This window comes from Nuphar pumila, chromosome 6, assembly GCF_984573655.1.
Source record: "Nuphar pumila chromosome 6, dmNupPumi1.hap1.1, whole genome shotgun sequence".
In the NCBI taxonomy this organism is placed as follows: Eukaryota; Viridiplantae; Streptophyta; class Magnoliopsida; order Nymphaeales; family Nymphaeaceae; genus Nuphar; species Nuphar pumila.
In genome coordinates, this window is record NC_143254.1 from 6,711,188 (window position 1) to 6,727,546 (window position 16,359).

Consider the following 16,359-nt stretch of genomic DNA (forward strand, 5'->3'; position numbering starts at 1 on the left):
ACATTCTATAAATGTATAATTCTTTTTTTGATAAGTGTAACACACAAGTGTCACTGAACAAATCGTTGCAATGTTCATCCTTCATAAAAAAATTTAAAGAAGCGTTTAGCGTTGTGTACTGCAGAAATTATGATTTGCTTTTACGAGCTATCTTTCCATCACAATTTACACAATGATTGATAAAAGGCTGAAACAATTTGTACGTATGAAGGCTACGTGCTATCACGATTTGCTTGATACTGATTGGCTTGCAACCAGTTATAATTCTTTGTTATAACGTAACATTCAATAATTATATAGTTCTTTCTATAAGAGATCGTGACTTTTTTATAGAAGTGTTCTATCACGATCTGTACAGCCACAAATATAAAGCGACAATGATTTATCCAATCACGATTTGCGTTTAAGAGCTTTGTCTAAGTGATATGTTTTGTCATGATTTACACAATGACTAATTCATAAAAGGTAGAACAAAAAAATAATAAACAAATCAACACGATGTTTAGACTTAGTAAAGTAAAGATCGATGTCATTGTTTCGTTCACAATAAGATTTACAACTTGATACCGATTTAAGTAATAGTTGCAAATCAATTTCACTGTTTCATTCATAATATTTTAGTAACAGTTGCAAACCGATATGAGCTTTGTCTATGTAAACAATACGTCCTATCACAATTTACAAAATGACTGATTCATAAAAGACAGAAAAAAAAATAATAAATAAATTGATATGATGTTTAGACTTAGTAAAGTAAAAATCGAGGTAACAATAAATAAATCGACATAATGATGGATAAAAGGTTGAAACGATTTGTACGTATCACGATTTACACATTGACTGATTCATAAAAGGTGAAAAAGAAAAATAATAAACAAATAGACACGATGTTCAGACTTAGTAAAGTACAAATCAAGGTAACTTTAACGATACAAATCGAGGTAACTTTATAAATACAAATCGATTTCGTTCACAAAGATATATTGTTGTTGCGGTAACTTCATAACAACAAATTGATGTGATTTACAACCATATTCATTTACAAAAGTTATGAGGTTTAGGGTTTAGGTTTTAGGTTTTTGGGTTTTAAGGGTTTAGGGTTTAGGGTTTTAAGGGTTTAGGGTTTTAAGGGTTTAGAGTTTAAGGTTTAGGTTTAGGTTTTAGGGTTTAGGGTGTAGGATATAGGGTTTAGGGTATATAATTTAGGCTTTAGGGTTTGGGGTTTGGGGTTTGGGGTTTAGGGTTTAGGGTTTAGGCTTTAGGGTTTAGCATTTAGGGTTCAGTGTTTGGGGTTTAGGGTTTAAGTGTAGGGTTTTACGGTTTAGGGCTTAGGGTTTAGGGTTTAGGATTTACGGTTAAGGGTTTTAGGATTTAGGGTTTATAGTTTAGGGTTTAGGGTTTAGGGTTTAGTGTTTGGGTTTACGGTTTAACTTTTGGATCTATCTAAATTCTAAATGAATCCTACTTAAATAAATAGATTTTGGGTTCATTTGATACCCAAATAAATTTAATTAAAGTATGTATATATATAGTAGTTTAGATTGAGTTTGGATTTGATGAGAGCTAACTCGGTCTCACAACCAACCGAATCCAATCACTCCCCCACCTAAACCCAACAATTCAATCGAATGCATCCCATCCCACCAAATTCGTTCGAATATCCTATTGTGATTTGCCTATTCGAGCTTTGTCTATGTGAACGATATGTTGTATCATGATTTACACAATGATTAATTCATAAAAGGCAGAAAAGAAAAACAATAAACAAATCGACACGATGTTTAGAGTTAGTAAACTATAAATTGAGGTAACTTCAATGATACAAATCAATTTACAACTTGATACCGCTTTAAGTTTTATATTAAAACAATATTTTAGTAACAGTTGCAAATCAATATTAGTAAATCCCTATATTACATATCGATATCGTTCACAGAGACAAACATCGACATATCGTTTAGGGTCTAGAGTTTAGGGTTTATAGTTTAGGCTTTAGGGCTTGTGTTTTTAGGGTTTAAGTTCGAGGTAACTTCATAAATACAAATCGATTTCGTTCACAAAGACAAACAAAGACATATTGTTGCTTTAATTAATGCGCAATGTAATTTATTTGCGCACGGTTTTAGAAAACAAGCGCTATGTAAAATGACATTTCTTTTATAAATGAATGACACATCACACAAGTTCAAGAGAGTGTCGCTTCACTTTGTTTCGTCAGTAAGGAACAAATGAACCGACATTTTCTTTATAAACGACGTGTTCGTGGGTCAAATATATAACCTGCTTCATCGCAAAGCGGGTATCAATATCGAGGAAGGAGACAATGACAACTACATGGCCAACGACGATGATTCAGGCATATATTTTCTAAACCTCATGACGAGTTTCTTCAAAATTTGTCTCTTTTATGTCGTATATTCGATTTGTTTTGTGTATTATAGTAAGGAATTGCAATATAGTGCGACATATCGTTTATTGAATATTCTGTTAAACTCAATGGAACATCCACAAAAAAGGTGCTCGAAAACTCAGCAAAGGGCTCCAAGATAACATCAACTAACTGCAAGATGAATTTGCAGAAGGAAACACTAACAATAATTTTGTACGTATGAAACCACTATCAGTTATATATTTACGTATGCCATGAGTATGTATGTTAAAACATGCATATTTGTTGCAAACAGACTATATACGATTTCGTCATGTATATTCAAAGCAACGCAACAACCAATACTAGACGCGTCATCACCTCTTATTTCATTGTATATTTGTTCTCTTATATGTTTATTTTCTATTTTGATTTACTCTTGTTGCTTCGTGTTTTAACCTTACTATTATCACTGTTTCATTCAACAAAGTTTCATCCTTCAACTGCCATATGCCATTGGATTTCAAGATGGACTATAATGTTGGGGTAACAATGATCATTGCAGAGACTTTTGGTCAAGTGAAAAGGTAAGTGAAGAAACCTGTTGCCCAAGATATTATATCGATTTAAGACATTGTTTTGATTCTTAAAATGAATTTGTATGTTGATTTTAAGCTATCAATATGAATTTCTATATCGATTTGTAAGATATATTATTATCGATTTACAGATATAGATTCCTATATTATGGCAATCTTTTGAGCATTGGGTCTTATACGTGATGGATTTATGAAAAAAACAAATATGGTGATACAACTCACTGGACTTGCACATTGGTATACAACGTGACATTATTCATTTGGTAAATTTCTATCTATAAGTGTATCGTATCTTGTACGATGACCCAAAATTTACTTGCTTCTGCATTAACCACATGAGGGATTCGCCAAAGACGTCTTGGGTGTCGACATTGGCGAGTGGAGGTTTCACTGCACACACGATGCTCCTTTACAAAATAATGGCGCCGATTGTGGCGTATTTGTAATAAAATATATCAAAGCAATATACAATGGAAAAGAACCTGATTTCAATGTTGTATGCGCCACACTTTAACATGTTTTATTATCCTATATTATTGGGAAATCAATTTATATATTGGTGTCACATTACTTTTTTGTTGCAGAATGATATACTTGGATTCCACACAGAACTATGCAAAAATTTCACGAAGTTTCAAATTGAGGAAGAAAAAAAAAACTCAACCGACAAGAATACCTAGAAGCCAATGAACGACGCGACCCCCTCAGAAGTAATAAGATGTATAGAGATTTCTAACAGATTTTGTAGACTGTATACACATTTTGTAAGATCGTGTATATAAATTATGTAAATATCTTTGGGTTGAAATAAAAATTCAATTTTACTAAACGAGTATAAAAATTCATGACTACAAATCGACGTGATTTACAACCACATTCATTTACAAAAAAGACATATCGATATCATTTATAAAGACATATCATTGTCGCAGTAACTTCATAAATACAAATTGACGTCCTAATAATTATTTTTTATGATTCTATAATTCTTTGTTGTAATTCTATAATTCTTTTTTTCAATGTGACAATCTATAATTCTTTGTTGTCTTATCGTGATTTGCTTTTACGAGCTTTGTCTATATGAACCTTATGTCGTATCACGATTTACACAATGAATGATTCATGAAAGGCGGAAAGAAAAAACAATAAACAAATTGACACAATATTTAGACCTGTTAAAGTACAAATCGAGGTAACTTCAATGATACAAATCGATTTACAACTTGATACTGATTTAAGTTTTATATTAAAACAATATTTTAGTAACAGTTTCAAAATATTAAAACAATATTTTAGTAACACTTCATAAATACAACTTGATACCGAATTGTTTTTTATAGAGGAAGTGTTCTATCACGATATCTTCTGTCATGATTTACACAATGTCTGATTCATAAAAGGCAGAAAAATAAACAAACAAAGCGACATGATGTTTATTGATAAAGTACAAATCGAGGTAACTTCAATGATACAAATCGAGGTAACTTCATAAATACAAATCAATTTCGTTCACAAAGACAAACAAAGATATATCGTTGGCGCGATAACTTCATAACTACAAATCGATGTGATTTACAACCACATTTATTTACAAAAAATATGAGTATTTAGGTACAATACATCATGACCAATGGTTTGACTTAGATACAATACATGACCATCATAATCAAAGAAAACATACATCATCATCAGTATCATCCCCACGTCCAAATAGTGATGAACTTCAAAGGCATAACATTCAGAGAAGATAGAGTTGCAGAATGTATGAGATCTCATCATCATTGATATGTTTCTATAGACAAACAAGATGGAGCCCGCACAACTGTAGCATATTTTTCATGAAATATATCAAAGATTAGGTAGATAGTCTGCGAACGATGGAGGGTTCGGTGTATAGAGATCAAATAGATGGTCATCAACATCACCCTCTGCTTATCATGCAGAATATTTGTACTTGCTATGGTATGGTGACAACGATTGATGATGATTATAGTTGTTATATTCTGCGTAAACTTCGATATACTTCATGACAAATATGCCACAGTCGTATGTGTCATGAATATATCGATGTATATATAGAAGATAACCACCACAATCATCGTCGAAGATTATCAAAATCTTTCCTCATGGCCTGAAATAACTAGGTTATCAGCATCAAACCCCATCTATCAAGCACAATTAGAAGTAACACAGAAGAACAAAGAAGAAAGAAAAATACAAGGAAGAAGAAGAAGAAGATGAAGACGAAGGAGAAAAAAGAAGAAGAAGAATGAGTTGCACTGCCGCAGAAAAGAGGAAGAGAGGTTAAATAGATTAGTGTTTTAGACCTAGACAATGGGTCAGGTCGGGTAGGGTTTTATATAGAATAGGGTTTTACACAGATCTATATTAGGGTTTTACGCACGTGTATACAAATTGGCACAAATTTTAGACTTAGTAAAGTAAAAATTGAGGTAACTTCATAAATACAAATCAATTTACAACTTGATACTGATTTAAGTAACAATTGTAAATCAATTTCACAATTTCGTTCATAATATTTTAGTAACAGTTGCAAACCATTATACATGTGAAGGCTACATAAGACAATGATTTGTATATGTAAAGGCCAGATGAGAATGATTTGTATTTAAACTTTTACCTTAATTTGTAATAATGTACAGTGCGATTTTTATCCAGTTTTGGTCGACATAAACGTTATTGCGTAAATCGCGATAAGACACTACATGGTACCATGATTTATCTACAAAATAAATCACCCTAAAGGTGATTTACTAATGGTATAAAAATTAAGCTACAATGATTTAACAACGATCATGCACAGGTAGTAAATGTAACTCATCGGTGTGGTTTACAACCACAAACGTGTCAGCGTAAGCAATTTTATACTAGCAATTTATCAAATGAGGGAAGTCAGTAAATGCTATATTAGTAAGAACCCGTTATTATTAATCATCATCACATGTTTAGAATTTATAAATAAGAATTGCACTAAAAGAAAAAAAGTGTTCTATATCTACAACGATTTTATATATGTGAAGACTACATAAGACAATATTTTTTACTAATAGTATAAGCACTGAACAACGGCGATTTACCAATGGTATCAAAATTGTAGCTCTGTAAGCTAGACGGGACAACGATTTATGCATGTGAATGATACATATTACAATAATCAAACATGTTAATAAAATCAAATATAATTATATAGCTGAAAAATTCACACACGATTTTTATGTTTCATTGCTCACTTTTGAATTGAAATTGAATTGAGCCTATCATGAAACAGAACAATATAAGACACTACATTAAGTTTCACAAGAAATGAAAACGTCCTCTCAACATTGATTACATACCAAAAGACTTGTAAAACTGATGCTATCGTTCTACTCAAACTGGTCAGAAGGATTGAAGGTTCCAACGTTGTAGTGCACATATATAGAGTATTGTTGCATGTTGGAAATTACTTAAGATAGATATTGATAAGCTGCACGTAATGCAAATTACATGAGAAGCAATATAATATATTACATACCTGTTCATGCGAAGGGCTTGGTTGTTTTTGCTTAAGGGTTGACTGTTTCTTAGACATTTTATTGTTAACCAATTCTAGTGCACCAATGGTCCTCCAACGACTATGATCAGAGACAGGTTTACTTTTTATACCCTTCGTTAGTTGAATTTTTTCATCATAATCTACAACATTGACTCATGACTTGTTGAAGATGATGTTTACGTTTCAATGCAACTTCTCATACAGGTCATGGGAAGCATAATTTTCACCTTTATTGTTCACTCTTATTTTCTTGGATTGGTCTTCATGAGCTACAATAGACTGGTAGTGAATTAGATGCACATTTTCAAGTAACTCTCTTGATACTTTTCTCCTGCAACATGCATAAGTGACCTACATAGTTGTTGGTAATGAGAGGCTATGTGATACTTCTCATCAACACCAGATGGACTGACATTATCTATATCCAGCAATTTAATCTTTACTTGTCTCGTCCATCTTCGTATTAAATATGACTCAGGTATTTTTTGTATCTTCTCTTGATTAAGTGCCTTTAATGCATGACAACATAATATACCTTTCAATTCATACACTTTGCACGTACATTCAACTATTTTGTTGTCAACATTGTATGTAACATGTGCTTCTTGCCTTTTTGGATGCTCTTCACCCTCCCATACAATATGATATTTGTGCATATTCTCGGTTTGCATGCATCCTTCTATGTTGCAATTCATAACATGTATAACCTCCTTCTTAATACATTCAAATACAGTTAGTGTATACAAATATGCAGGTCACATAAATAATTTCATGCCCAAAGTAATAGAGCGTGTATTGAAGCATTTCACATCTTGTTCAAGCTCATTCTGTCTAAGACCGTCTACAAATAATTTATATTGTTCCATGAAGCGAAACATTGTTAAACATGAATACAAGGTTTTCTTCAGTGTGACATGCATAGATTTAGCTCTTTGTGTGCTTATCATACCTACACAAAAGTATTGTCTTATATATGTCAATGCTCACTTCTCTTTGTTTGTATATAAATTTTCTAACCACACACAGTCTTATCTGAATCATTTCCTCTCAATTAGACAAAAATGTGACATTTTCTACGCTCTCAAGTATACACCTTGTAAACTTTTTATCAAACCCTGTCTTTTGATCAAATATGTGTCATATATTCTTTACTGCATTTTGAAAGATATGTCACAAACATAGGCGATTATGTGTATCTGGCCATACATAAGACACTGCAACCGTAAATGTGTAATCACCATCTGTAAATATAGCATCAGGGTGCTTCCCATTCATTGCCTGTGTAAATACTTTGAACAATCACTCAACGCTTTCCTTGGTCTGGTCATATAAAAAAACACTGCCCAATATGCAACTTTGTGAGTGATGGTTCACTCTGACAAACTGCGCAAATGACCACTGTTCAATATTAATGTTCACTGTTGTATAAAAAATAAGTATATCATTGAAGCACTACAAATCTACTCTTGACTTTGAATATGCCCAAAACATATTCACAGCATATCCATCTTCATCCAGTTGCATTGAACTAAAGAAACCAGGGTCATTGTTTGATTTCTTCTGTAGGTATTCAACCAAACAACATATTCTTCTATTCTTCATGTTATTTGTCAATCTTCTTTCTCAAGTGGTTTCTTAGATCCATAGGTGTGAATGACACATTCTCGCGACCACCATCTATGTGTGTGCACAAATTATGTCTTTCTTGGTGCAATGCTGACACTATCAGCTATTTCAGCAATTGCAGCATGCGCTTCAGTTACTTTACGATATGACATTAACATTGGAGTCATAAATGAAGCTGCTAATTCATGGTTATGATCACTGATTAAAGTATGAACAAAACATTTCTCATTTGATAGTTATCTTAACACCATTCTTGCTGGACAACCACATCTTGAATTTGGCTTGCTCATTGTTAGATTTACACTTGACTTCTTTCAACCTTTCATAGAACAAACATATGTCTTTCTCACCACAACACCCTGTGCATTTTTTGACCAAGAATACCTTCTTACACTCAAGCCAAGTTTTAAGGCATAATCATTATAAAATTTATATGCATCTTCCTTATTATTAAATTGCATTCCTTGTATGAGAACATAGTCAAGTGTACTATCATGTACATTTCCAGTGCCTGCACCTTTATCAAGTGTATTGTCATGATCGTCTACCTCATTAGCAAATTGCATTTCTTCTGTTGGAACATTCAAGTCAATAGTGAATCCAATGTTTGCACCCTTCTTATCATGTACATCATTAGTGCACATGTACACTTCTTTAGGTGCATCATTAGTACAAATGTTCAGTTCTTCATAACTTTCTAATGATTGAGATGCATCATCTTCACTGCAACCAAATGATAAGCTCACCACTGTTATAAGCAAGATATCAACTTGCGTTAGCCAACACATATGTTTACTACGATTTACTCAAGATGCATATAACAACGGATATCGATTAGTTAAGCAAGTCAAAAAAACAATTGAATGAATCATAGTATAAAAGTAACAACGATTTGTTATTTGCTTATACTATGCATTGAGTTGTTATTTACCATGCCAATAAAAGAAATTATTTATCATATATGTGTGTTGACAATAGTGATTCACGTGACAACGATTTAATTATATATACGACGTTGTGAAGCGATTTCAATAGAAATCGCTAAATGGACAATGATTTGAATACACAAATTGCCGCTGCAAGCATGCAATAATGTATTTATGCACGCACACGTTTTAAGATCATACTACAAATATCTTACAAATTCATCCTAAAAAATATATAATATATTACAAATCGATATACTTATCGCATAATATATTACAAATCGATACGACAATTCAGCATAATAGCTTATAAATCGACACTACAAAATACATAATATCTTACAAATCAATATACATATCGCATAATGTATTACAAACCGATACAAAAATTTAGCATAATAGCTTACAAATCGATATTAACTAATAAAACAATATCTCATAAATCGGTAGTATGTTACTATAATCGCGATTTGCGTAACATTGCATATACTGAATGAATGAACGATACCGGATGGGGTAGAGACCCTTACTCGCATATGTAAATAAGCATTCTTGTCAACAAGTCTCAGCATCCTATAAATATCTTTAATTTTTCAACTGTCAAAAAGACAAAATCTACATGCAATAACAAAACAACGCCTTAATGGCACTCACGATGACATATGTTCTTCAACAATAGCATGATGACATGGAAAGGTACTCACAATGCCTTAATGACACTTGTTGAAATGTTTGTGCATTATTATTTTTTTCCATACTGCCTAACTAAAATGAAGAAGAAGAGAAGATTGTAAAAAGAGATGGTCGCCAAATGCCCCTATGACGTCCACTAATGATCAAACCAGTCGATCGATTTATAGTTATCTCCACGAGGTAGGAACAAACTCAGGAATGTTTTGTAACACAAGGCACGAACGAGAAGGCGACAATGTGTTGTAACACAAACTAAAAACCAAGGTGGGAACCTGTACTTGAGACGACGATAAAGGGTGTTTCGGCGGCAACATACGACAACAAAGGGACGACAACAAAGGGTGCTCCGGTAGCAACAAACGACGATAAAGGGTGTGTCGTCAAAGGGAGCTCCTGTTACAACAGATGGTGCATCATCAAAGGGTAATCTGTTGACAACATAGGAGTTTACTGCTTAGGACGAAAACAAAATGTTTGGATTTTTTGAAGAGTTAAGATTAGAACTCCCTTTTCTGGATGAAGGACATTTTTGTCCTTTTCTTGAACCATCATTTCATGGCAAAAATGGTGGGAAAGGGTATTTAAGTCTTTGCAACCACACTGAACTCCAATGCTAAGTGATGTCGACACACATGGGGATACGAGCCCCATGTGCTTATATATGTGGCACTCATTTGGACCCCGAACATGCACTGTAGCAAACCCTGCGTCTTCGAGGGAGAACACACAACACCCTATCGTCTTACGCAGAGAGGCGACCCAAATGAGATTTGACTACTCGTCTAGCAGCCACGACCATCCCGCTATGCCAACTCCCTTGGGCTTGTTTGATCCTTTTTCTCCGCACGATTTTGAACTGAAAAATGACACTAGGGATGGGAGATATAAACAAACTAAGGATGTGGCCAATGGGCTAAATGAGTCAGCCACATCCTTTTTACTCAATAAATTTTGTTTCACCTCCTCCTACGGTTAGAACGGTGATGGGAGAACATTAAAGAAAAAGTTAGGGAAAGGGTGTCTCGACTCTCTCTATCTCAGCTAGGTGGTGAGAGAGTAAGGCCGACAAGGTAAGGTGGCGAGTCACTGGCACCGACGGTGAAATTGCCAGTGAGGTCTCTTTCCCTTCATTCTTTTCACTTTTCTTCTTTCTTCTCTTCTTCGTTCCTCTCTATCTGATCTCTCTCTTTCGTTTTTCTTCATCATCTTAGTTCTCCATTCTCTTCTTTTCCGTTTTTAGTTTTTTTATTAAGAATTCAAATCAAATCTTTTAAATTAAATTTTTTGTAGTTATTTTGATCAGTTTTTTCTTTTATTTTCTTTGATTAGGGCTTTGAATCAAAAAGTTTAAATTAAGGTTTTTTATAGTTAATTTGATTACAATTTTTTTTATTAAAATTTTTAATTAAGGTTATAAATTAAAAATTTTAAATTAGAGTTTTTTATAGTTAATTTGATTAAGGTTTTTATTTGATTTTCTTTGAATAGGGTTTTAAATTAAATTTTTTAAATTAAGCTTTTTTATAGTTAATTTGATTAGGGTTTTCTTTGATTTGATTAGAGTTTTTTTCTTGATTTTCTATTAATAAGGCTTTAAATCAAAAATTTTAATTAAAGTTTTTTATAGTTAATTTGATTAGGGTTTTTCTTGTATTTATGATTAGGGATGGGTTTGTTCTTTGATTAGGGTATGAATTAAAGCTTTGTTATTTAATTTTATGGTTTATTTTTTTTTATAGTTTAAAGTTTTTTGGTTTATTTAGGATTTATTTTCTTCCATTTTAAGGTTTTATGATTTAATAGGGTGTGAAATTTTGATTTTTATGGCTAACTTAATTTTAGGGTTTGATATTTTTAAACTTTCATAATTAGATATAATATAACATTGATTAAATCATTTATATATCAAAAAAAGATTAATTACTTTTTTCTCAAATTATTCAAATTTTAAATATTTTTTTAACTTTTAAATACAATCAGAGATCCATATCCTAGACTAAAATCCATAATATGTTTGTGAAAATAGTCATATGGTTTCGAATCGTTGAAACTAAAACAAAGTTATCTGATATATTATTCGTGTCTTCATGTTGTGTGCATACAACATAAAAAAAAAGTTGAACACAGGGCACAACTTATCATATAATAAAAACAAACATTAACTTAATACAGTTGTTACATAACATGAGTTCGTTATGTTTTGTTTTGTTTAATCTTAGACGACCATCAAACAAGACAGGAAAAGTAGGAAAAAATCTCGCAAGAAAAAAAATTTGCTACGATAAATAATGAGACAAGTGAAATTAGAAAAAAAAAGTACAATTTTTTTCAATCGTTTTAAACGAGAATTTTTCTAAAAAGTATATTTTTTTATATACAAAATTCCTCCGAGTAGAATCTTTCATGTCAAAATATTTCTCTTGGTGATGCTGAGCGGGCTGAGATGGGGCGGAGACGGAGAGGCTGAGCCCCTCGTACTCCAGTGGGTGGGATTGACCAGCAGCACCGGGCGGGCCGGCTTGTCACCGACAAGTTGCGGGATCGTGTCGCGAGCCAACCGGATGAACTGGTAGTTGACAAACAGCATCTTGGCCTCGAAGTGTCGCATGATGGTGGCCACGGAGTTGGCGTCCCGGCGGGTGTTGATGGTGTTAAGCACCGCCCCCGCCATCAGGACGATGAAGTGCATCTCGTAAAGCGCTGGGACATTGGGGGCGAGGACCCACACCACGTCCTTGTTGATGTGGAGAGAGCGAAGAAAGGAGGTGAGGCGTCGGCATAGACGATGGAGGTCCCGCCGTAGATGATGGAGGTCCGGTCGGCATAGACGCCGGCTGCCCGTCGTAAGAATGTCATAGGGGTTAAGGGCACGTAGTTTGCGGTACATCTGGGTAGCTGGTCCATTTTCTCTATAGAGATAGAGAAAGAGGGTTGGTGTTTTTTTTTTGTGCAGGCTAAGGAACGAAGGATGGTGGTCTTGAATTGAGGGGCGTTGTTAAAGGGATGAAAGAGGAGAGTTGCGTAGCTCAGAGTCGTGGGTATGGTGTTTGATGGATTCCGAGGCGGGTTACCTTCCCCTTTCTTCTATTCCCTTTTTAAATTTTTCTTACTTTACCCCACTAATCCTTCCCATCCCCATCGTCACCGTCCACTTCTTAAGGAGGATGGTAGTGGTGATGATTTGTTGGAAAGAGAGTTTTTCCAACGCACAAACAAAGCAAAAATTTCTCTTACTTTTTCAGTTAGTCTTTTCTCATGCTACACAAACATGAAGAAAAAATCTTTTGAAAACTTATCGTATCAAAACTTTTAGGAGGCAAAAATATTTTTCCTTTGAGATCTTTTTTTTGCTTTCAAACGTACCCTTAAATAAAAAAAAAATGTTTGTTTATGTAGCATGACAAAAATCAAATAGAAAATATGAGAAAAAAGACCGAGTTTAACAGCTGAGAGAGAGAGAGAGAGAGAGAGAGAGAGAGAGAGAGAGAGATGGTTTGAGCATACCAAAGAAAAAGTGAAAAGAGACCTAAAAATTATGGTAGATGTTTAACGATACAAGCTGGGTTCTTAGAGAAAAATAACCAAAATAATCTCAAAACCATGCAAAAAAAACATTTTTTTATAATAGCTAAAGTTCATACATTCATTGACAATAATCGTTACCATCCAAAAGTGTCACAAGTACATGAGTAGAATAATTAGAAAATGTAAACTGAAAGTGTGGTGAAGTATGATGCAGTTGAGTCAAGTCTACGATAAGCTTCTATTGGTAGCAGTCCTTGAACGTACAGTTGTAACTAAGAGAGCAAATGAGTCTACAGCTCAATAAGTTTCCATTTACAAATTAAACATGATCGTTACAACTGTAGTAAGCTCTAAGCTCTTAATCTTAATTTAGTTTGTTAACTAAGCACACATGTTTATGAATTTTACTCTCTTTACTATTCTTTATCATCATTCTGAAAGTAGACATTCATATTCTATTCTAATCGTTTATTCAAGAAATAGTCTCCTTGGGCGTAGTGACCCATATAGACAATTCAGAGTCTATGTGTTAGTCATACATATGAATCACTCACAATAACATAGTTCAAACTGACCTAGACTATTAACACAAATACTACAACTGCTCGTCGGTTGCAAGCCAGGAGCCACAAAGTGCTTATCAGTAGCTAGCCGAAGAGCTCGAGTGACTATACATGCCCTCAAGGTACTCAAAGAGTTATACCTGACCCCAAGGTGTCAATGAGCCAAACCTTCCTCCAAGGTTTTGTGGTTCATGCTACATCCTATAAGTGTCTAATGGACAATGTTTTAACCCTTAAAGGTCACCTATGAACTTTTAGGCAAATCTCAAGGTACGAACAAGGTACACACCCCAAATGATACCCTAGACCATGCATCACCTAATAGAGTTTCTTATCATACTCTTTATTGTTACCCTATGCACATTATTATTTTAAGTTTCATTTCTTAAAGTTAGTGCCTTATACAATCCTCAATGTATGTCAATTAACTACTTTTAACATATATTCAAATGTCATATATTTAAGGATAACAACCTACCACAAAGTCAATTCATTAAATCATGACACTTATAATGTCGCTCCCAAGGCATAAGCATGACATTCGCAGGACGACTCTTATCTCGAAACTCCGAAACTCTACACACATTTTTCAAAGTCATACATCAGTCTTTAATAATATTTTTACATATAGTAATGTCATGATTATCTCCACATAGGATGCATTCATAATTTAAATTGTATCATAAAGCAAGAAACATTTTACATGTATCATCATATTTAAGCATAATGTATAACATCAAGGTTATGGATTCCTAAGCATGCTAAGCAACTTTTTATTCAAAATAAAATAAGACTAGCATACTTAAAACACATGGAATGCAGGATGCCTAAATTAATGAGCATGTATTTTATTTAACTAAAGAAAAATTTATAAATGTTCACTTACCTGAAACACTTAAATTCTAAATTCTAAGGAATACATTTACTCTTCTCGCAAGTTTTGATTTGAAATAGACAAATATCTCGTATCATCATTTAAAGTCTCGTCATTATAACAAATTATGAAAATACCCCTAGGCTTTAATGCCAAACTCTGACTCTTTTTTCTCAAAGTTTGTCATCATATTCTCTGTTAATGGATCTTACTCGAAGAGAAGAATTCAAGGATCCAAAAATCACTTGAATCCAATATCAGGGTGAAAAGTTATGTCCCATTTACCAATCAGGCATATTAAGGGCAACATAGTCTTTTTACTCTTCGACCATCTTTGGGTTCATGTAAGTTTTTTCTGATTCATTTTTGTCTTTACACAACACCTAATTCGCATTCACTATAATTCATATTTAGTTTAACTAGATCTTTTGATTGAATTTCGGATCTAGATCCACTCTTATTCTAATGCGAATCATTTAAGTTTTCAACTATAAACCTGATTGAATCTTGGATCATGTATGCATGATCCAAACTTTTTCGTGATGGTTTGATATAAGTATGGCATCAACGATCGAAAAGACTTGGATTTGGGCTAAATCTAACTAGATCCAATTAGTTTTAGATCCTCTTTATTTACATGAGATCTGGTTTAAGTTTGAATCTAATTTAGATCCAAACACGGATCCGACTCATATTGAAAAAATTGAGGTCTTCACGATCTCGATTTTCACCCCGCTCTGTGTACATATCCATATCCGCTTGCACACATACATATATGAATATATACGAATTTTATACATATATCTAAAAGAATTCTTTTTTTTTTCTTACACATGGTCGACTCGTTCTAGACCGAGTCGGTCTAACCCAATCATTGGCCCGACTCGATCTGGATCGAGTCGGTCTGCCAACAACAGACCCAACTCGATCTGGACTGAGTCGGTCTGCTGAAAGCAGAACGACTCAGTCTGTCCAGACCCCCTGCCTTCACCACTGCTATGAGTGGTAGGGACAAGGTCCTTCCTGTCCCTGCGACTCTGCAAGTCGCCGGCAACTGCGTGGTTGCCTATGCCCCTTTTTTTCAAAAGAATGGGGAAACGATACTTACCTGGTTAGCGGTGGCATCCCTCGCTGGAGTTACGCCTTCTCCTCTCTCTCTCTCTCTCTCTCCTCTTTACCAAAATTGACGAAGGGAAGAGAGAGGATCCATGGCTTCTTATAGCCACGGATGAGAGGTAGTAGTTACCTCCCCTCACCCCCCTCTTGCCATTTTTAAGATAAGTGTTTCCTCCTCTCTCCCTTCCACTTTCTAAATGTGGGAGAGAGAAAGGGTAACGCCCTCCATTGAGGGGTGTTTCTCGATCTCTTCCTCCCCACTTACCATATGTGGGAGAGAGAGGGGTAACGCCCCTCAACCTCATTTACCATATGTGGAGAGAGAGGGAGGGATAACCACCCCTCCTCCCTCTGTAACCGACCCGCCTGTTAGGTTATGCCTACCTGGGCGGCGTTACTGGATGGAAGAGAGATGAAGATGAAGGAAGTTCTTCTGGCAGCCCATAAGATGAGATGGGTTGTGAATAAATGGTTGCACTAATGCAAAAAGAAATTTTGATAGTAAAAAATTCA